Genomic DNA, 22931 nt, shown 5'->3' with positions numbered 1-22931 from the left:
TTGTTTAATTTATAATACAAGGGGAGGCAGTCTTCTGTGTGAAGGAAGAAAGGCAGTTGGTGTAAATATTAGTTATCTAGGGTTCCAAGACCAATCTATTATTGATGTCCATAATACTTCAGAGAGAATATTAGTGATAGCCCCATATTTTGAGCATTTTTGTAAATATGCACATTTTAATACATCTAGAACAAAGGGTGTTAAACCTTCCAGACGTGACCCCTTCTGCACGAGCTGACCCAAGTTTCCAAGAGTTCATAGACGTTGCCATAAAACATTGGAGTATTTTGTTCCTACAAGAATACCTGTTTTGGCATGTACTAGCGGGAGTCCTGCCCAATCTCTTTAGCTCTGGGTCCCGGTAAAATGTAGTGTATTTCCTTGTATAAACATCACATCCTACAGTCTTTGACAATTGGGGAGGTAAAGACCAAGAGTTCTCATAGACTAGTTGGCCCCAGAGCAATACTTCCTATTCAATTCCACTTAATGACAAGACCAGTTTGCTGTTTCCTGCTGGGGCAGAGATCCACATTTGTTTAAGTCTCCCAAAATAACTCCTTGGTCTAATACAACCAACCTCACCAAACCCTTAAGAACCAGATAAAACGGTGCAGGATGACACCTGTGCTTTCCACACTCTTTCCTGTGGAAACTCTTGGTTCTACAAAATTCCTCAGGGAACCCTCCAAGAGGGGACTGAATAGAATCAAGTCGACTCTGCTCTCTGCCTCTGTTCTAAACAGAGAAGGTACAATTTGGATTCCAGAAAAGAATGTGTTTGAAGAAAAAGTACCAGTGCTCTTATTAAAAATAAGTTAAATATCACAGTGTACTCAAAGGTCTTCCAAATCCTTCCCCACTCAAATACTCTAGGATCTTTTGAGAGTCTGAATAATGATGGCTTAGTTCACAAGTCATCTTGGGGAAGGCTTGTCCTTCCTCCCCATCTCATCAGTTTTCAAGGAGCCGAGGAAACATGCAATTTCCAAGACTGTCCAGGCATAAACGTACTCAGGTGAGGCAGAATCATGACTATGAATAAGACTATGAAAAATGCAAGCAACAGGTACAGTCCCTGGCACTGGGACATAAGGCGAGGGTGGGTGCATAAAGTTCCCGCTGGAAATGCTTAAGTCAAGTTCATGATTGGGCACACCCTTGGTGACTGGTAAGCTGAGGGGAAGAAAGCAGGCAGGCAGATGGCCTCATGGAGCTGCCGCCAAAGAGAAGGAGCTGCTTGCTGGACAGGACCTCTGCAATCCAGTGTGGCTTCCTTCCATAGACGTGTGGCTTTCTAATACACAAATCTCACAGAAAGGGAGACTGGCCAAAGGCTACATATGTTGATAGGATGATGATTTTTTTTACTTAGTCAGCTCACAAATATTCCTTATGTTAAATGTTATGGATGCTGTTTTAGATGCTGGGGGTGGAGGCAAATCCAAATTCCAACCTGCACATCCCACTTAGCAGTCTGTCTCTCAGGTGGTGATAACTGAGAATGAAGGAGACAAAGAAATAAAAGGAGGTGCTATTTTAAAGAGATTCTACCAGGAAGATTTTGATAAGAGGTTGACATTCCCCAAGCAGAGACATGAAGGGAGTGGGGAGAAAGCCTTTGGCTGTCTGGGGAAGAGTGGTCCAGGCAGACAGAAGAGCAACCAGGAAGGCCCTAAAGGCAGAGCAACAAGGAAAACAGAGCAGCTGGAGTGGACTGAACAAGAGGAAGGTTATTGGGAGCCAAGTGTTGAACAGTAGCAGGAGGTGACATCATTAGATTTACAGGCCACTGGAAGAAGTTTTAGGATTAAGAACTGATTTACGTTTAAAGGGGTCACTGTGGTTGGTTTTAGCTGCATGGAGACCAATGTGAATGAGAGTGATCATTTAGGAAGCTGATGTAACAACTGAGGCACAATATGATGGTGGATTGAACTATATCCCAAGTAATCAAAGTGGTACGGGAGTGAATTCTAGGGTTATGTTGCAGGTAGAGCCAAACAAGCTCAACTGAAGAACCAGGGCATCACTCAGACCTTTGTTTTTACTGCATGCTCTTCCTCTCTCCTATTCCTTTCCTTGACCCATTAGACGGGGTGGCGGGGGGGACCCTCTAACAGAAAACAGGATTCAATGTGAATAAGAAAGCAAAAAGCCAAAAGGATAAAAAGGAAATGAACACCAACAAGAGACTATATTAAGAATGAGAAAGACGTGTTATCTATCCTTCCAGTTTGTTCATCTTGTTCCTTTTCTGTTGATAATATAAAAGAGATAAGTTGATCTCCTCTATAGGCAAAAGCCCTCTAGGAAAACCCTGGTAAATATTTTGTTTTCTATGGACATGTGAAGAATGTCAGGCTAAAGGAGAAGAAACACATTTTTCATAGAGAAAAATGAAAACTAGGGCTTCCCCGGTGGCGCAGCGGTTGAGCGCTGGGCTGCGAAGCTGCCCACAGCCTCCACAGCGCCGGTTGGATCCCCGACCTCACCTGCTGCACCCGCTGCTCCCCTCAGCAGTGTATTTCATCAGTCTGCCTGTTCTGCTCCCCGCTCTGGCTCTGGTGAATTCTGTCACCCTTCTGTGCTTCTGACTCTACCGAGTGCTTGTATAAATAAATAAATAAATCTTTAAAAAAAAAAAAAAGAAAAATGAAAACTAGGGCTGGGTGTTGAGCTGCATGCTCAGAGATCAAAATTCAATCATTGTTTTTGGTAAAGCTCAGGTCTCCATGAACAATCATAGGTGGTTGCCTAGAATGTCATTTCTCCTGCCATCTTCCAGAAGAGAAAAACCTGGTTTGCAAAAAGAGATAAATTCACAATCTCTGCTAAGTTCACTTCAATGACTGCAGAGATGGGTTTATGAGTGGTATTTCATGAAGTCACAGTACCCTTGGGGGTAACCAGAAGGCATTGTTTTCACAAGGGAGAAAAAAAGCAACCGGAAGTCACAACTTCCACTGAGAATATAATAATATCCCTTTGCCAGTGTGGGTGAGAACATTCCCTGGCCACTGTAGCTTTTTGATACTGTCATTGAAGGAAATGTCAGTCATAAATCTTGATGAAAGATTACAGAAGCCATTTCCGCTGTGGAGAATTGCAATGTGTTCAAGTGTTTAACATAATCTTAAAACGCAATAAGAACCTTCCTCTAATTTAATCTTCAGTCTTTAGCTGTCAACACAGATATATTAAGATGGTAAATGACAAAAGGAAAAAATAAAGAAGCGGTTGTGGGGAGACTAAAGATACTTTCATTTCCGTTAAAGCTTGGTTTAATCAGCTGTTTCAAAGAAGCACACAGCAGTCTGTAGAAAATTTGCCAGAAGGAATTTAACTGAAAAAGTATTTTCCTTTCATAACTTGCAAACTTCCAACTGAGACATTTTGTATAATAAATTCACTTCTCTACTGAGAACATGCAATCTATTTATGAAACTTGCTTCAATAAGTGAACCTTCCCCCTCCCCCAAAAAAAGACAAGACAAATCCAAACTTGTCAAGCTTCCATTGCTCTCAATATGTTTTCTGTACTCTTTCCCTCTTTGTTCCTTGTTCTCTTCATAGCCTTCCCCTTTCCTATCCCACCAAACCCCAAACTAACAGAAGCACTTTAAGGTTGAACCATAAAATATACTCACTACAACACATACAGTTCCAGGCCCACTCTCGCCTTCCACCAAAACTCAGTCTTAGCAATAGTTATTTTCCAGACTAAATTTTTGCATGAACTTTTCTCACTTTCACCTCTTTGGAAGGACAGGATGTTAATGGCTTTTACCTAGTCTGAGGATCAGGCTTTTGAGGGAAGACCAACAGCCTCCAACAAGTACTGAACATAAACAGAGCGGGGGCGCCTTCATCATTTCAACCAGTGTTTTCTCTCCTTCTCTCCATCCCTGCCTCCCCCCAACACACACTGAGTCTACTAGGAGAAAGCCTTTAAGCTTTATCAGTAATTTTGACTCTGGAAACTAAGCAACTATCATTTTGGCAGGAATACCCTTAGGAGTTGAAGGTCAATATGCAGCTTGGCTGCCTCTTACAAATTAAGTGTTCTAGTAACTTCTCATTTTTATCTCCTCCTAGAGCAAAATCCAGCTGAGCAAATTAGATGTAAGAACAAAGCCCAGTAGCCATGAACTTTGAATGATCATTTCCCAGGTACCTCAATCTCATATCTCAGAAACCAATTGGTGAGAGCCAAGCCAGGTATGGAAGCCCTAAGAAACTCATAAATCATTGACCAATGATGTCAGAAGAAGGGGCTTTTGGGTGAAATGTCAACACTGGAATAACAGAGTAATTTATATCCTGTTTAATTATATTACAAATTAAATTTCATTTAATTACATTAACTCAGATTAATAATACTGGACTTGATAATTTTTTAAATATCACAGCCTTCCTCATCTTCCTCTCTATGCCTGAATGTTTTTCTTCCCTGAGGCACCCCATGGGTATGAGAATAGATGCCTAACACCCAAAGAATCGAAACTCTGAATGACAAAGAGATGCACTGAAAACATTCCACTTGAATGGACACTTGTGTGAGATTATTTTGATTAGGGTTATCATTTAAATGTTGTTTCTTTGTATTTCAAAATAACACTAGCTTGCACCAAAGTGAGGACAGATCTCTTCACTGAAAAGTGAGCCTACTTTTGGGAGCAGCCCCTAAATATTTATGTAATTCTCTTGCTAATAAGCATGATGTTACTGAAAAAAAAAATGGTTTCTTATTTTCTTAACATCATTATTTATTATTCACTTAGATTCAAATACGTACTGATTCTGTGCTTAGTTGAACTGTATTACACAAAAGCTAATATGTTTATTCAATAATCTAAAATTCTCCAGCAAAAATATAAATACATATTTATAAATATATTTTCATTAACATATAATACACAATATAAGATTCTATATGCTTATTATATATACACAGTTTTCCATAACCCAGTGAAAAGTGCATAATAACTACTTCTTTCAAGCCTCAAAGATAGAGGGGGAAATATAAACACTCCTCCTACCAATTCAACTATTTCCATGGTACCACTAGCAGATACTGCTTATGGGCTAACCCAACATTCATGCTCACCTCTTTGTCTTGTCATAGCTTTCCTGGCTGTTGGAGAGCAACTGGTCAAGGTCTAGCCAATGAAACATAGGAAAATTGGTGGAGGATATCATAGGACAGTTTTTTATTTTTCCAGCAAAAGGGGCAGATGGTATTCATGCTATTCCCTCTTCTTTCTTTCTTGAAAATGCATGAGATATCTTGAAATACAGGCTGTCTTGTCCCTACGGAATGACTGATTTGAATATGAAAGGCAACACACTAAAGATGGCAGAACAAAAGAATGAAAGATCCTGGATCCTAGCTATTATCCAGCCATTCTACAACTGTTTCTTTCCATATTTCCCTGAAGGACAAATGAAGCTTATTTGTTTAAGCTGATATCTGCTTATTAGTTTTGTTGTTGTTCTGTTACTTGTACTCAAAATCATCCCTACCTGACGAAAAGCCTATAAACGTGAGACAGACATTGAAACGTAATCTAAACTCAAGATCTCCAAGGTGGGGCCTCCCTGGTGGCATAAGGGGTTAAGCACCACTCTATGAAGCAATCCGCAGCCTCTGCAGCACGAGTTCGATTCCCAGCTGGCCAGGGGGAAACCCATATGGTGAGGCAGACCTCTCCTGACTTGCCCGCTGCTCCCCTCAGCAGTGTATTTCGGTCAGTCTGCCTGTTCTGTTCCCCTTTCTGTCTCTGGTGAATCCTCTCACCCCCCGCATCTCTGGCCTGTACCCCAGCTCTTGTATGCATAAATAAATCTTAAAAAAAAAAAAAGATCTCCAAGGTGAACACAAGTAATGGCAAGATAGAAAGTGAGAGCTAAAGAGGAACAAAAAAGTAGTCACACATTGTCTGAATCACCCGATATAACAGCAACCAAAAAGAGCCTGAAGGAACCTCAACAGCACTTTGGTTTGATTTTCCTTTAAAAGTAAAATAAGACTGAAAAAAAACCTTAAAAAACATGGGAACAATATGAGCAAATAGCCAGCTAGATTAAAAGCAAAACCAAAATCAGCATAATCAGTCCACTATTCAGAAAGTTGCTTAGAAGAAAAGAGGGGGGATAGGGAAGAGAAAGCTGAAAAGGAAAGGGAAGACAAAAACGAAGAAAGGGGCCATCTTTGTCCCATCACAGGTCCGGAAAGAGAAGTCAGCTAATGTAGATTTTACTCGTTTTGTTGTTGTTCTGCTACTTGTTCTCCCTGTACCACTTGGTTTCCTCTAGCGTCTTCACACACAACACTTTGCTTACACACAGATCTTATACACACAGATCCCATGGTGCTTCCACTCACAACGAGTTCCCTAGGTAGGTGGCGACAAGCACTGGTGGACTACATGATCCTGCCTCCCTGACCAGCCTTCTTCAGTTTCCCCAACTTCCTTCAAGCTTCCCTAAACCCTGATGGCTTCTTCCCAGGGATTCTTCCTAATACAACACTTTAACATGAATTGTGGTCTCTGGGTCTGCTGCTGGTGAACCCCACCTAATACTCCTTTTCTCAGAACTGTAAATCAAAATGCTCACCCACAGTGAGTGGAACATTAATGCAATTTAAAAAATTCAGCAGAGAGTGAATGAAAAATAAAATGAGAAGGAGTTTTGCCAAAGCTAAAACTATGAATAATAATTCTTTGGGTTGCCTACTCTGGCCTGATGGTTGATAGTCAAGCAGCAGTATTTTTCACAGAAGGACAAAATTAATTTGATATCATTCTGAACATCAGAACATAACATTCTACAACATTAACAGCAAATCTATTGCTATATTGCTTATAGTTAGTCAGGGTGGCTCAATAAAGAAGGGAGAGCAGAATTGTTACTTCAGAACAAGGGCAAGTGTGCCTAAGACTGGCAGTGTCACTTGTCCTTTGATGGAGACACAGTTAGAAAAGGCAGGCTGGCTGTATTTACCCATCAGGTGTCTCACCCTCGGTAGGTGACTATCTGTAAGGTTGAATTAAGGAGAAGTTTGTTCTCTTTCTTGGTGAGGAGCTACTCTCTAAGCTAATCAAGGCTGACCAAGGATCAGCAGAGGAGGCGATTCTTGTATCTTAATGATGGACCCAACTTGCTACATGGAGGCTACTAGCTGGAAAGTTGTAGGTCAGTCACTATGGAGCCAGCTAGGTTACATCAAACAACCAAAGGATCAGTCTATGAGAATCTGGGAGAACTGAGACTTTTTTCCCCTTTTTCATTAAATAAAGAATCTGAGAACCCACAGGGCAAGAGAGAAAGAAAGCCATACAGCATGAATACTGCTGTGCCTAGAAGTTCACTCCTAATTTGCTAGAAGGAAAACATTCCGCTTCCTTGAAAAGAAAAAAAAAAACAAAAACAGCAACCCTCTAGAAATTTTTTACCCTGTAGGGAGGAATACCATTAGTAACTCACACTGCTAACTGACCGAACAGGTATCACCTGAATTCAACAAACATTCCCAAATTCAGTGCTTGTATCTTAATGCTGGACCCAGCTTGCTGCTTGGTGACAACGAGCATAGTTAGGATTTAAAACAAAGACAAATGGAATGATTCAACAGAAAAGAAATGAACTGTGGACCTTTCGACAAGGTTTTATCAAAGGCACTTTTAGCACAAATGATGACAGTTTGTGATTAGTCCACAAGATGAATTAATTTTAAAGCAGTCTATATTAAGGAGATAATACAAGTTGAGTAAGGGCAAACATTTACTTTTTATAGCTATATTTTAAATTTTATTGAAGTATAAATTACTTACAGTAAAATACATCGATCTTAAGTTTGCAGTTGAATGAGTTTTGGAAAATGTGTAAGTTCATGCAACGTCGCCAGCACCATGAGAAGTGTGCCTCAGCGAGTTTCCTCAGCTCGATTCCCTCCACCTCTTGCCTCCCAGAGTCAACCATTATTTCTATCATCTACTTTCAAGTCTGATATAAAGAATATCAACCAGTCTTTACTCCTTTTTGTCTGCCATCACTTGCTCAGCAGAAGTTATTGAGACTCATCTGCACTGTTGAACATTAACTTGTTCGCTTTATTACCCAGTAGCAGTAGTCAGTTGTGCAAATGTGCTACAATTTGTCCATTTAGGCACCTGTTAATGGACACTTGAGCTGTTTCCAGTACTTGGTTATTATGAATAAGGCTGTTATAGCCATTCTTATACAAGTTTTTTTGTGGGCATATTTTAATTTTTCTAGGGTAATATCTAGAGGTATTTTGGGCCATAGGACCAATGTAGCCTTAACACTGTAGGAATTTTCAACAGTTTTCCCAATTGGTTGTACCATTTTTCACACCCCCATTGTCATCCCACCCCACTCCCCAGCAACACAGGAAGATCCCAGTTGCTCCATATCTTTGTCCACATTTGATAATGTCAATCTTTCTAATTTAGCTATAGAATGGATCCTTCCTTACAGAAATAGTTTTGAAATAACAAAACAGATTGAAATCTCAACTATTCTCCATTGCAGCCAGTAGTATATTCTTAACCCCTTTTGTAGTATATTCTGACATCACCTCATTTGTGCTTATTATTTCATCTCTTGGCCAACAGCAAGACATTGCTTCAAGGGCTATGGAATGAACTGTTTCAAAGCAGATGAATTATTTTTGAATATTCCCACTGTTTTGTGTTACTTCTACCTCCTTATTTTTTCATTAGCAATCAAGTACAAACAGAATCAGTTGGCTTTACTGAAAAAACACTCTCACATTAGTGCTTCTTTGTAAAATAAGAAATGCTTTAACAGAGGACATTATTTTTAAGTGCTATAGATGGAAAGATCATAAATTTCTACCACACTAGGTTCTCAAGAATTATAGTAAGCAAGAACATGGCTTCAAGAACTCATTCTCGATGAATTTTTTTCATAATCAATAAAATATTTCTCAGCCAACAGATTAATAATAACCTATTAGATAATAATTGAAAATAATATTTGGATTTAAGCAGACCAAGATCTGTGCTTCAGCTTTATGACTTTACACTGGCTGTGTACATACAGGTAAGTTAACTGACATCTTAGCTTTCTTTATCAGTAAAATGGAAACCATAATTCTTACCACAAGAGATGTTGCAAAGTCTGAATAAGCTAGGGTGTACTCATGGACAGCATAAGAGGTTCTCATTCCTTCATTTTATTTTTTGGATTTGTCAAAAAGCAAAATACTGGAAAAATTAGCAAAATGGACATTATTCTTTGTCTCATTCCCATCGGAGAGCAGCTATGCCCTTTGGCATGGAAGACAACTAACTCCCCTACTGTGTCCAGGTGTGGGTCATGTTTGTTTAATCCAGTGTCACCCCCTTGCTACATTGTTGCTCTTCCTTTGATGGCAATCGACACATGACATTTCCCCCACTATAGGAAATGATTCAGGAATAGGCATGTAACCAAATTATAGACAATGATACATGAGAAGATGATTTTCTGGGAAATAAATTTTCTTGCTCTCCTGGAAGAAGTCCCAGAAGCTGCTTCTCTCTCCCTGAATATGGAAAAGGAAGTCTGAAGGACTGGTGTCAGCCACAAAATGGATGGGACTTGTCAGGGCTTAATGGAACTGAGGCCTTGATGCCACTGCTAAATCAGAGGTCAACCTGAAACCTGAATTACCTCTGGATCCTTTGCTTAAGTGGGTCTTAATATTGTTGTCCAAAGCACTTTGATATCAAGCCTAATAATGTTTGTGATCTAATGCAGGAACCAATATGGAAACTAAGGTCATATTCCATCCACAGTGCTGGTCCAGGCCAATCTGTAAAACCGTTAAGTTTTCTGGTAGGGTCAATCAAGCACCCCTAAAGTATTGGTGACTGAAGTATTTCCATGTAATGGCAATAAAGCTGTGATCTTGAAAACAGTGGGGTTACTGACAAGGAGGGAAAATCATGTTACTGACATGAAGGGAAATCATGTTTGTTTGTTTTTGAATTCTCTCCCAATTGAGTTGTGAACATAACTACCATTTACACCCCTAAAGTTAATGTGTCCACCATTCCTTTTCCCTTGGTTTTTGTTTTAAGCCTGTTCCCGGGCAACATCTGGAATAAGGCCATGGCATCTCCACCCTATTGAGATCTTGGGAACTATAAATAACAAGGGAAGTGAGCTACTGGAAGATGTCCCATCATTAAATTTTCAGGAGCCAGAGCATATCTGAGTGTGTCACCTCAGAAAATGTTTGCCCTTTGGAAGTCTGCAGGATCAGAACTGAATGTGCCAGGAGGTGAGATGAACATAGACCACTGGGCCCCTTGCTCCTTATATGTGAACTGGCCCACCTCTTCTGGAAGGTATTGTACATCAGAATTTCAAGTTCTTGGTCCTCCAAAATTTATCTCATTCTCACATGGTGACCTCCACACCAGCCTCCACGTTCCTTCTCTCTTTGTTTAGAAAGTAATTCCTTGGTTAATCAGATTTTTAAATTTTCACTTTCTAGGGTGGATTCTTGTCCTATAAAAACTATGAGTTTGAGATATAATTCAAATCCCTGATGCCTAACTACCCTTTAGGAGAATGGACCACAGAGTGAAGACCCCATATCTTGGGAAATTTAGGACCTGGTCATATTGATTGCTCTCGATTGAACCTTCCACTTTGAACTTATCCTTCTCAATTCTATTCATCTATTTTGATTATATTTCCAAAGCCTACCAAGAAAACCACCAAGGGGTTCTTTCACATTAAATAAGTACTAAAAGGAATTCAGATTGCATCACGTTCTTCTTTGATGTCTAACTTACTGTCTTAGAGAACAAATCCTCTTTTCCTGCATTATGTGCTTGACATAAGTCATCACGCGTCCTTTGAACATGCGATCTGCTACCTCCCTGATTAGGAAAACTTCCTTATGGTTACTAAAGTCGATCTTTCTATACTTCCAGCCTGATTTCCACTTTGACTATCCTCCCTCACCTCTTTACAATTGCATAGTGAGACAGTTGGTGGGGACTGTGGTTTATCACAGCCTTGCAGTGAAAGCAACAGCACCAGCTGCAGGATGCTGCAGAATCTATTTGATAATGGAAAATCCAGCTCTGGGCAGATGGAAGTTATATTTGGAGGAAACGCCATCACATGACCAAAGTTCCTGCTCTGAGGAGAGAACATACAGATGTTAACATACCAGAGAAATCATGGTGCTTGCAAATGGACAAAGCAGCACTTTATTATTTCCCATTCTTAACAATCCTAAAGCCATAGTAAAACTCAAGTAGCCAAAAGGAAATGAGGCTCATTAGCAAGGAAACAAGTTTTATCTGTACCCTAAGCAATAAATTTCCTTTCTCTACACATTTTACAACTGTGGGGGCAGGAGGACAATACCAGATATGTAATTCTCATTAATAATGACCTTTACCTTTAGGTGAGGCAAACATTGCCCCATGTCATTATAATCTTATTTGTGATTTCAGCAGAGCATTTTAAATTGCTTACAAAGTTCTGGTATTTAAACATAGTCAAGTGAAAAAAACCAACAGCATTTCTCACTCCTTGTCTTCCTTCCTCTCTTACCCCCCTCCATTCCTCCAAGTATCCTCAGCCAAGGCTCATCAGGTGACACAGCAAGATTAATTTCCATTGTACAAATACTTGTTGGATTCCCACTCTGTACATAAGTATGAACTAGACATCTGTCCTTAAGAAACTTGAAGTTTAAGGACAAAACATCACAAATGACAACAGTATAAAGGAAAGCAATAAAAACATAACCACAGGGGCCTCCGTGGTGGTGCAAGGGGTCTAGCATAGCACTGTGAAGCTATCTGCAGCCTCTGCAGCACGAGTTCGATCCGCAGCCGAGTTTGATGCCCGGCCATGGAGCTACCCAATGGCGCAGCAGACCTCTCCTGTCTCACCCACTGCTCCCCTCAGCAGTGTATTTTGTCAGTCTGCCTGTTCTGTTCCCCATTCTGTCTCTGGTGAATCCTCTCACTCCCCACACCTCTGGTTTACACCCCAGTTCTTATATGCATAAATAAATAAATCTTTTTAAAAAATAATCATAATGGCATGGGCGCTCAAAGAGATGAGATCTTCATGTAAGGCCTTGAAGGTTAAAGGGACTTTAGCCCAACAGAGGGATGGAGAACTAGAAACCAGAGTTTTAAATAGACTCACTGTGTCAGTTCAAGTCCCTCTTAGATGGTCAGTCACTGCATTTGACCATTCATCGGTTATGACAAGTACTAAAGACCAGCTTCAAACCGGAAAGATCAACCTCCTCATATTTCATAAAGAAGAAACTTTATCGTTTTTAAAGGAATCCAGAAGTTTCCCAGCTCCCCGCAGAAACCTTGCTTGGGCTCTTAGCAGCATGATCTTTCAGTTGGCCTGCTCTGTAAGGATCAGCTCTAGAGACTTGATGTATTGACAAAACATCCATGACAACCCGTCATGGCAGTGTGATGAGTACAATGCTGTATTTGGCCCAAACTTTGAAAAAATACAACTTACATGAATATAAATATTTCGAGGGCCTCCCTGGTGGCACAGAAGTTAAAGATAGCGCTATCAAGCTACAATCAGTGACTGCAGCATGAGTTCGATTCCCAGCCAGGGAGGTGACCCGCACTGTGCAGCAGACCTCTTTTGACTTGCCCGCTGCTCCCCTCAGCAGTGTATTTCAGTAGATCTGCCTGTTCTGCTCCCCTATCTCTCTGGTGAATCCTCTCACCCCCTGTACCTCTGGCTTACACCCCAGTTCTTGTATGCATAAATAAATAAATAAATCTTAAAAAAAAATTCGATTAGCATTATTAGAACTCTGGAAACTGGAGGTGCTGTAGACACTTAACGAGAAGACACTAAGTTAGAGATGGCCAGAAAGATTTGCAAACTATAAGGAACCAAAACCAGTCAATCTCAGAAATACCAGTAAAACAGAAAGCAAGAAGGGAGAATGTCAGAGAGGACAAAGGTTTGGGTGTGAGGCCAGGAGGCACATGTTGCCACTTCCCCGTCCTTTACTCCTCGCAAGCAGTGGTTCTCAAGCAGGGCTGTTCGCTTCCAGAGGACCAGTGGCAGTATCTAGAGATATTTCTGGTCATCACAACTTGTAGGGGGTGGGTAGTGCTACTGGCATCTGGCGAACAAAGGCCAGCAGTGCTACCACACAGTCTATCATTCAAAGGACAGCCCTTCACAACAAAGAATTATCTTGCCTATCACTGGTCAGTGATGCCAAGGCTGAAAATAAGTAATTACTTATTCTATATAATAAGTAATTGCCAACAGCACTGCTTTATCATATTTATTGTTGTTTTTCTGATTATAAAAAGTCATCAGTCACTGTACCACGTAATACATGCTTAATCTAGAATGTTTTATCAATACATTAAACAAAGCTTTATCATCACCCCATCAATCATGCCTCAGAAGTTCAAGGTCTATTTTTCTATTCCCAAGGCCAGAGGTCGTGAACTCAAATGTCAAATAAATCTCAGCTACTGCCTAACGCGAAAGCACATTAAGAAGTCTGTACCTTTTCTTTCTCTAATCACTTAAACCAGCAGGAAATACTCTGACATTATTTTTATAGAAAAAAATAACTGTGGCCAAACTCTTTCCAGGAAAGAGCAATTTAACATGTTGACGGGTGAACAACATATCTTGAAATGTGGCAATAAAACGAAATTTGCTTGAAATGAAAAGCTGGGGTCCTGGGAGTCTGCACCTGGAGCCTAAATCCAGCACCCACTGCAGGGTCTTGAACGACACCATAATCAGCAGCAGATCCGGAGTGCCATTAAGAGAAAATTGCAGGAATTAGGAGCTGATAGGGATGAAAGCCTCCTGATTACATTATGGTGATGTAGGCTGAGAAAAGTCAGGATGACAAAGGACCTCCTACATGAAGAAACAGTTTAGTTCCCTTTAGTGTGTTTCCAGATGTCTGCAACACACACCAGCACGTAGGCCTTTGGTCTGAGCAGAGTATCTGGTGGGGTTAGGAGAGCTGGCTGACAGACACCAAGTTGAAGCGCCAGCTTTAAATCCTGTTTCCCACTCACAGCTTTGTGAATGGGGCAAAGTTCTTAACCTCCTTGTCCTTCATCTGTAAAATGGGGGTTTTGTTGTGATAAGGCATTGTGGGAGGCACAGATGAGATTTCCCAGCATTGCTTGAACACTTTCTGCCCTGGACCTGCTTCCCTGAAGGACAGGAGTTGGAAATGCCTGGGGGTTACTTTTCCTCTGCCTCTTAGCCAACAACTGCCAGGCATCTGCATAGGAAATCTCAGCACCCAAATCCTGAGTGTAACTTACACTCTAGAGCTCCCCTATGAGATCAGGCCAGCCACCCTCTGCAGAATCTTTGCCTGAAATTGCACCTCTTTTGTATTTTATCCTAATTCCTGCAATTCCCTTATAGGTTAAAGGAATTATTTACTCTGGAATTTTGTCTCAGGGAATCTAAATAAATTCTAAGCACTGAAAGCATTTAGAACAATGCCTGGTATACAGTAAGAGTTTACTATATAGTAGTAGCTATTTCACTTATGAGTCTTCTTATTGAGTCATTTCTTTGTACTAAATACCATGTCACAGGCAGGTTATTATTTCATCCTATCTAAATCGGCCTTCCCTTCATGGGGGAAGGAAAAGCCAGAGAAATTAACCAAACTTGAGTTGGCAGGAGACAAGGGAGGCCCCAACAACAGTCAGAATTCTATACCCAAAGAATTATTAACAGGAGGTTACTGGGGTGAGGGAGGAGCTTACAGGCTGCATTAGAAGGAGTGAGTTGGGGGTGAGTCAGTGGGTGGGCTGGGAGCCTGGTGACAACGTGTCCAGTTGAAGTTTTCCTCTCTCCCTTTGATACATGAGAAAATGGAGTCCCAAGAGGCAAGTGACTTACTGGAACTCACAGTCAGGAAGAACAGTGACTTCAGAGACCAAGTTTTGTAAGCACACGCCCTGCCCCCTTCCTCACCAGGGGCACTTAGCTGCTCTTGAGCATATTATAGGTAGAGACTGGACACTGCTAATGTCCCTAAGTGGGAGTGAGAGGCACTTATGAAATAAGCAAAAAAGTGGAGTGCACTCTGAGAAGCTGGGAGCCAGCAGTCCCTACCTCTGAGGTCGGCACTGAGGCCACTCCTCCATAATGACTTGGCCATTATTGAGGGCTTGATACTATTTTTCCCTTTTTCCTGTTTCAGTGATGACAGGTACAGAATATGCCACCGCAAAATACGGCACTTTGTCATATTGATTATTTTGAGCTGTCCGCTCTTGAAAAACACCAAGTGCTGGGAGAGGCTTTCTCCCCGTGACCCTTCGCTGCTTAAAAACAGCGCCTCCCAAGGACTGTCACTGGTTGCCTTCACGAGCATGCCATCAGTCAGAGAAGAATGGCCTCTACCAGGAGGAGAGACCAGAAGTGCACGCCCAGAGAACTGTCATAAACCGTCATTCCTTCCTCCTGCCTTCTAAGGACCCATCCATCTTTCCTAAAAATCATTTATTCTCCCCTTAGAGGTCAGTGTCCCCTTCCCTTTCCCCTACTGAGATGGTATTTAACGCAGTATTCTCGCCCATAGGAAGTTACTCCTTTTCCCTGCGTATCTCCCATGTGTAAGGTGCATACACTAGCACCCTGCTTTCCTCTTGCCAACCCAGCTTTTAATTATAGGAGTCTCAGCTAAGAACCAGAGGGGCAGAAGAAAACCATCATTACTTCCTACCAAGTCATGTCTTCACAAACAGAGAATCTAGTCTCTGGTGAGAGAGACTGTTTTATTCTGCTTTGAAACCCTCCATACTACCTTACACTGGGTCTTTTATAAGTTGAATCCTCAATAGTATTTAACAGATTTATTTTTCATTATGTGAGTTCAGTGTATAGAAGCATAACTGTTAAAAAAGAAAAAAGAAAAAAGAAGGCACTGTGATAAATCAAAAACCACATTTGATCTCCCTGATCCCTAGCTTCTATTTCCTTAACCCCTCTGTCCTTGGTGTTTCAAAGAGAGTGGCTTACATTCGCTCTGTCTCCTCAGAGTGTTTCTATAGCTGGTGCATCAAGACAACAAAAGCAGCTCACATCTGCTCACTTTCCCCTGGGGAAAAAAAAAACTGCAAATAGGATGTGTTAGAAAAAACACTAAGTTGGCAACTGTTATTGACTGAATGAATGTTTGTGACACCCCTCCAAGGTAGTGATGCTAGGAGGTTGGGCCTTTGGGAAGCCACTGGGACACGAGGGCAGAGCCTTCAGGAATGAGATTAGCAACTTTATTAAAGTGTGCCCCCCACCCCGCCCAGGGCTCCCGACTCCTTTTGCCATAAGAGGTTACAGTGAGGAGACCATCATCTATAAGCCAGAAGGGGAGCAGGCTAGAACCTGCCCATGCTGTTGCCTTGATCATCCCAGGCTCCAGAGCTATGAGAAATAAACTGTTGCAGACAGGGTCCCCAGGCATGGCATTTCATTACAGCAGCCTCAGAGACTAAGACAGTAATCAGCAGTTCTAGGTTCCTCTAACTAGCTGAATGCTCCTGGGCAGGTGACTGCTGTGTCTCACTAGCAATCTCAAAGGGTTGGACTCTACAGATCTTCATGACCCAATGAACAGCACCAACCACACATCAGATGAAATTAAATTAAATCAAGTAGAAATTCCATTTGCCATTCACCCTGGCCACATTTGAAGGGCTCAACAGCCACCTATATTTCGGGCTGCTATGCCAGTTAGCCAGTGTGGACACAGAACATTCCCATCCTTGCAGATAGCTGTATTAGAAAACACCAGACGGAGGGACCTGCAAGTGTCTTCCGGCTCTAAGACTCAAAGACTCTCCAGCTCTGGTAAGAAAATGAGCTCATCGCTGTGAGCAGATGAGTTCAATCTCTGCATGATTCAACAGAACTATGGAGAGAGAAGTAAAATGGTCATGTATTATTAAGAGGTCTAGACACACTGAAAACAAAACAAAACAAAACAAAACACCCTGAGGTTTCAATGACTTGAAGTGTTGCATTCTGGCTGGGATGACCTTGGAGTCAAGAACATTTGGGTCTAACGTGACACAGGCTACAGTCCTGGCCAGGTGCCGATGAGATATAACGTGTCGTGTCTGCTCTGGTTGTCTTTGGCTGCTTTTCCCTGCCCTCCTAACTACAGACTTGTGGCCAGTATCTCAGTGGAGCCCACGCTGCTGTTGCTAGAGCCAGGAGTGCCTCATCTGCGGCAGCACACGTAGTCCTGTTCAAGACCAGAAAATCCATGCCGACTGTCCCAAGTGCCATGCAGTCTCCACTGTCCAGAGCCAGGCTTCTTTGCTTTGCTTTCCTTTTTATTTTTTTTTTGAATATTTATTTATATATGTATATTTTATGTCACTGTTGATTTTTGTACATTGTTTGATTTCTCCTTTTAGGTGTAATCCCCGTAAAATTCCCACCACCAATTCTCCCATGCACCATCACCGCAGTGCCCTGTGCTCTTCCCGCCCCTGTTTTAATTCCTCTCCCCCCAGCCCCAATGTCTCCACTTACAGTTGCTGCTAATTTTGTCTTTTTTTTTCCCTGATCCCTTATTTGGTTCCCCTATAGTCCTCCTATAAGTTAAAACATCTGATAATTTTCTTTTTCCTTCTGACTTACTTCACTGAGCATAATCCCTTCCAGTGGAGTCAGGTTTCTTAAGCAGAGCGTGGTGATGCTCTTCGTCATGACTGGCTGTGGGGAGTGTTGGCAGTGTGTTACTAATAACAGGCTGCATATTATTGTTATATTTTACTGGTCACAGCAGTTGTTCTTTCATGAGTTTTTTGATGTTCCAGGGACCGTGTTCAATAGCTTATTATCTCATTCATCGTGAAAACAGCCCTAAGTGTGAATGTGGGTATGTTTTACCACTGCTCTGGCTCCAAGGAAGAGCCCAGCTCAGGAAACATGTCCCAAACCTCTCCCAATGCTCTAATGTCTATGGCCCCAACTGCCATCACCAGGGAGGGGTGTCTGAGTGCTGTGGTTCATGTATGGAATATGTCACCTGAACACTAGTGGCCTATGTTGAGGCCCAGAAGAGTTGAGTTTGCTGGCCACTAAGGATGGGCACTCTTCCCTAGAGGAAAGATGATTAGTGTAGCTTCTCAGCACTGGCAATGCTCACTGGAATGAAAGCTGGAGACTTGGTGGCACTAAGAGGACACACATCTTCTTACTGTAGGCAGCACATGGGGTTCATTGCTGGCTTGTAAAGGTGGGGGGCTCTGGGTCTCTCCATGGACCACCTATGTCTGGTTCCCTCATCCCAGGATACACTGGCCTATTGCTCTAAGCCAGAGTGATGGTAAAACACAGCCACACAATCTCTAATTTCATAGAGTTGTTTTGAGGCATGAATGAAATATATCTCATTTTGCACTGTATTTGGCATGTAATAAACATTTAATACATAGCAGCTGTTATTGTTATCATTGTTGTGGATAGAGTCGTAGTAATGACAAAGATAATAAAAATACTGGTATTTTACTGTTAGTATTCTTTGCAACTCAAGAATCTCATCTAGTCTGTGTGTGTGAGTGTCATGGAAAGTTGATATAAAGACCTGCTTAACCATGCCTTCTTCCATGCCCTGGCCCCACCCACCATCAAGCACATATATTTCAATTACATTTTACAATTTAGCAAAGTTGACCAAAGTTGTCACCTTTGTTCTTTGCATTCCCTTATGTATTTTTGAATGGGAGAGAAACAGGTGAGGGTGACACCTGGACTGGCACTCAGCATGCAGACTGCTCGTGGCAATGTGTTGGACATGTGGATTTCATCAGTCCTGGAGTCGCATCAAAATAAGGCTTCCGAAAAGGTAGTGTGTTGCTATCAAAAACGGCTCACAGGCATTGATGATGTGGCATCCCTGCTGGCTGAGGAACAAAAGGAAATACAACCAGCCAGCCAGCCAGTCAGGAAAGACAGCAACCTAAGATCAGTGTGCCCCTCGCTGGAATCCAGTTGTTTGCTCTGTTCTAAATCAACCCAGCTTCAAAAGGCACGGCCAGAAAGAACTCTCTTATGGCTGGAGGAATGTGGAGTTAGGATCTTTGACAACTATCTGAAAAATGCCCTCTCAGGCTGGAAAGGCCAGTTTCGACTTCGGGCTTCCGTGGTCCTCCAAGGGCCTTGGAGCAACTCCAAAATGATTTCCGGAACAAGGGCCTGATTCCAGAACTCATTCCTTACCCTGTCATTTTCACTAAGCTATTTGCATTGCTTTCCTGTGAGGACCGGTTAAGGGCTACTTTCCTTGTGACTAAGGTCAGCATGACTAAGGTCAGCCCTTATTTTCCTAAAATCTACATTTCTCATAAGGTCAGAAAGAGCTGTAGCTCTTGTGGCTTCCTCAAGAGTTAACAGAATGTAGAACTCAACAAACTGAACTCCTGGATCGGCAGGTCCAGGTATAAATCAATTTCCATTGCCTCTTAGGTGTGTGATGTGGGACAAGTCATTTAAACTCTTTAAGCCTCAGTTTCCCCATATGTCAAGTTGGAATAACAAGAGTATCCATCATGTAGAGTGCTGGGGGGAGTTAATGAGCAAAGTCTCTAAGGTGTATGACACAATGCCCAGCATGTAATAAAGCAAGGTTGACACTGGCAGTTCTATAACACCCACAGAGCCAGCTGTCAAGACATTTAACAACTAAATGATGAGTCTACATGGACTCATCAGAATGGATGTTGTATATATATATATATATAGATATAGATATAGATATATAGATAGATAGATAGATATACACATACACACACACACACATATATACAGCACACATTATTCCAACTGGTTGATATCCATGCTGCTTGAGTTGTGAGGTATCTACATATTACACCTGGTATTAGTTATTCAATAAGTTCTAACTCTGATGATGACTATTATCACTGTTCTCACAAGGAAGGGAATTAGCAATTCGCGGGGCAAGGAAGCCTGCACAATGTACCATACACTTTATGCTCTATTACTGAGTTCCCCATTCTCCCCTCCCTCCTGTTGCCAAGAGGAAATAGTTTCACCATAGCAAACAGCATCCATGTGTCGTCCATCAAGTGGGGAACTGTTCAGTGTTTTACTTTCAGGGTAGCAGAGAAGAATCCTTCACTCCTGTAGCCAAACACTTCCAAGCATGCAAATATCATTACTAAAAAATGATTGGGAATCTTCATTAAGGAGAAGAAATTTTTCCTACCCATTTCACGGTCTATGGAAAAATAAGGAGATCAAGAAGAGCACAGACAGAACCAGCATACAAGGAAACAGAGATGAAAGTGATATATACTCCCACTTATTAGAACAAAGCAGAAATAATAAACAATGCCACCTTGTATTCAAACAATGAATTCATTCATTAAAGGCTTACAATGGCTCAGCATGGGGGGTAAGATTGTTTCCTTCCTCATTTACACCAAAAAATGTGGATTCAAAAATACACATCTTTTGACTAGATCCCAAATGTTACTTGTGTTATCTGATGTACAGGAGTATTGAAACAATTGCTTCTGGCACTATGTCATTGTTGAACATGAGTTCTCTGAAGTACTCCAAAAATATGCAAAGCACAGGTGAAAAAAAAAAAACAGGTCAAAAACATACTAGATGTATATGAAATCTTATTTTCCCTAAGGACAGTAAAAAGTCTCATTTTGCACTTTCTCTGGGAGTGGTGGGGATCCTTAGTCCTGTATCAGAGAAGGGCAGGGAATCAGCACATTAAAAATAACTGAATTATAGTAGAAAGTTGAAGACCTCGATGTCATATGTTTATATTTGAACTGCATATTTCTACTATTATATTTGAATTTATTACCATTTGCCCTGGAATTGAGCTAAAAGTCACCATGGGCAACCTATTACTATAAAGCCTTTTTTTAAAAAAAAATAAAGAGGATAAAGCAGATTCCACAAACTGGGGTGGACAACCCCCAGTGTGTCTCCATGTTCATGCCCTACAGAATCGTCTCCCCATGGGTGTGAGAATAACATATTATTTGCTTCTGAGCAACAGATTATGAGAAACCTGATGGGTGTCACTCCTATGACTATGTATTGATGGCTAATCTTGCTCCATGCACTGGAGACTGTATTGCTGGCTGCCAGGAAGTGACAAGCCTGCAGAAATGGCCATTGGCTAGGGGCAGCCTCTAGCGCTGAGAGCAGCACCCACTGACAGCCACCAAGGAAATGAGACCTCAGTCCTACAAGCCAGTTCTTGCCAACAACCAAGGAGGCTTTCTGGAAGTGAAACTTCCCTGGTCAAGCCTCTAAGAGGCTCACAGCCGCAGTTAACACCTGGACTGCAGTGTGGTAAAGACGCGTGAAAAGAATTCACCTAAACTCTGCCCAAAAATCTGAGCTAGAGGAACTGTGAGATTATCACATGTTGTTTTAAACCACTAATTGATAACTTGTTACATAGTAATAGAAAAAAAAATAAACATAACTTCTATCAGTCAGAAAGTAACAAATGATGTCCTCTGCACCTAGGGCTGGGACAAAATGGCATGGTGGTTCTGAAATACATGATCTCATTTCGGCTCAGCAACTTGCTGGAAACAGACTACTGGGTAATGGAGAAAGTGGCATGCTTTACAAATTTCCCTGAATCTCTCGGGTAAAGAGGCATAGAAGTTAGACTACCCAAATTAAATACCCATAGGCAACATCTACAAAAAACTGCATGGCGGGCCTCCCCGGGGGCGCAGCGGTTGAGCGCTGGGTTGCGAAGCTGGCAGCAGCCTCTGCAGCGCCGGTTCGATCCCCGGCTGCTCCCAGCCACTGGAGGAGAGTCCCACATGGCGCGCAGACCTCTCCTGCCGCCCGCTGCTCCCCTCAGCAGTGTACTTCGGTCCTTCTGCCTGCTCTGCTCCCCGCTCTGGCTCTGGTGAATTCTCTCACCCTCCCGCGCTTCTGACTGTACCCAGTGCATGTATAAACAAAAAAAAGAAAAAAAAAAAAACTGCATGGCAAGTCATCCTTACAAACCCAAACACTAGCGGGTGAGGACAAACTACTCATAGCTTTAAGACCATGTCAGATGAGAAACTGCAGGGTTTGGAACCTTACAGAACTCAGCAGGGTGGTATTAAAATGAATAGATTCTGATTAGTTAGGGGGAAACTCCAGATTCAGAAAAAGATGAATAAAGACACTGACAGGAGCCTCCCTGGTGGCGCAAGGGGTTAAGCACAGCATTATGAAGCAATGGGCAGCCTCTGCAGCACAATCCAGGGAGCAACACACGTGGCAAAGCAGACCTCTCCTGCATCGCCCACTGTTCCCCTCAGCAGTGTATTTCAGTCAGTCTGCCTGTTCTGTTCCCCACTCTGTCTCTGGTGAATCCTCTCACCCCCCTGCACTTCTGGCCTATACCACAGCTCTTGTATGCATAAATAAATAAATCTATAAAAAAAAAAAAGACACTGACAAAAGACTGTTTGACCTGCCATTCATCCCCAAATAACAGTTGAAAAAGGAACATCTTGGGCCTCCCCAGTGGCACAGCGGTTGAGCGCTGGGTTGCGAAGCTGCCCGCAGCCTCTGCAGCACCAGTTCAATACCCGGCTGCTCCCCGGCCACCTAAGGAGGGTCCCACATGGCGCGCAGACCTCTCCTGCCGCCCACTGCTCCCCTCAGCAGTGTACTTCAGTCCTTCTGCCTGCTCTGCTCCCTGCTCTGGCTCTGGTGAATTCTCTCACCCTCCCACACTTCTGACTGTACCCAGTGCTTGTATCAATAGATCAATCAATCAATCTTGTATAAATAAATAAATAAATCTTTAAAAAAAAAAAAAAAGAAAGAAAAAGGAACATCTTACTAGTACAAAG

This window comes from Talpa europaea, assembly GCF_964194135.1.
Source record: "Talpa europaea genome assembly, chromosome: 11".
Lineage (NCBI taxonomy): Eukaryota > Metazoa > Chordata > Mammalia > Eulipotyphla > Talpidae > Talpa > Talpa europaea.
This window is presented reverse-complemented; position numbering follows the sequence as displayed.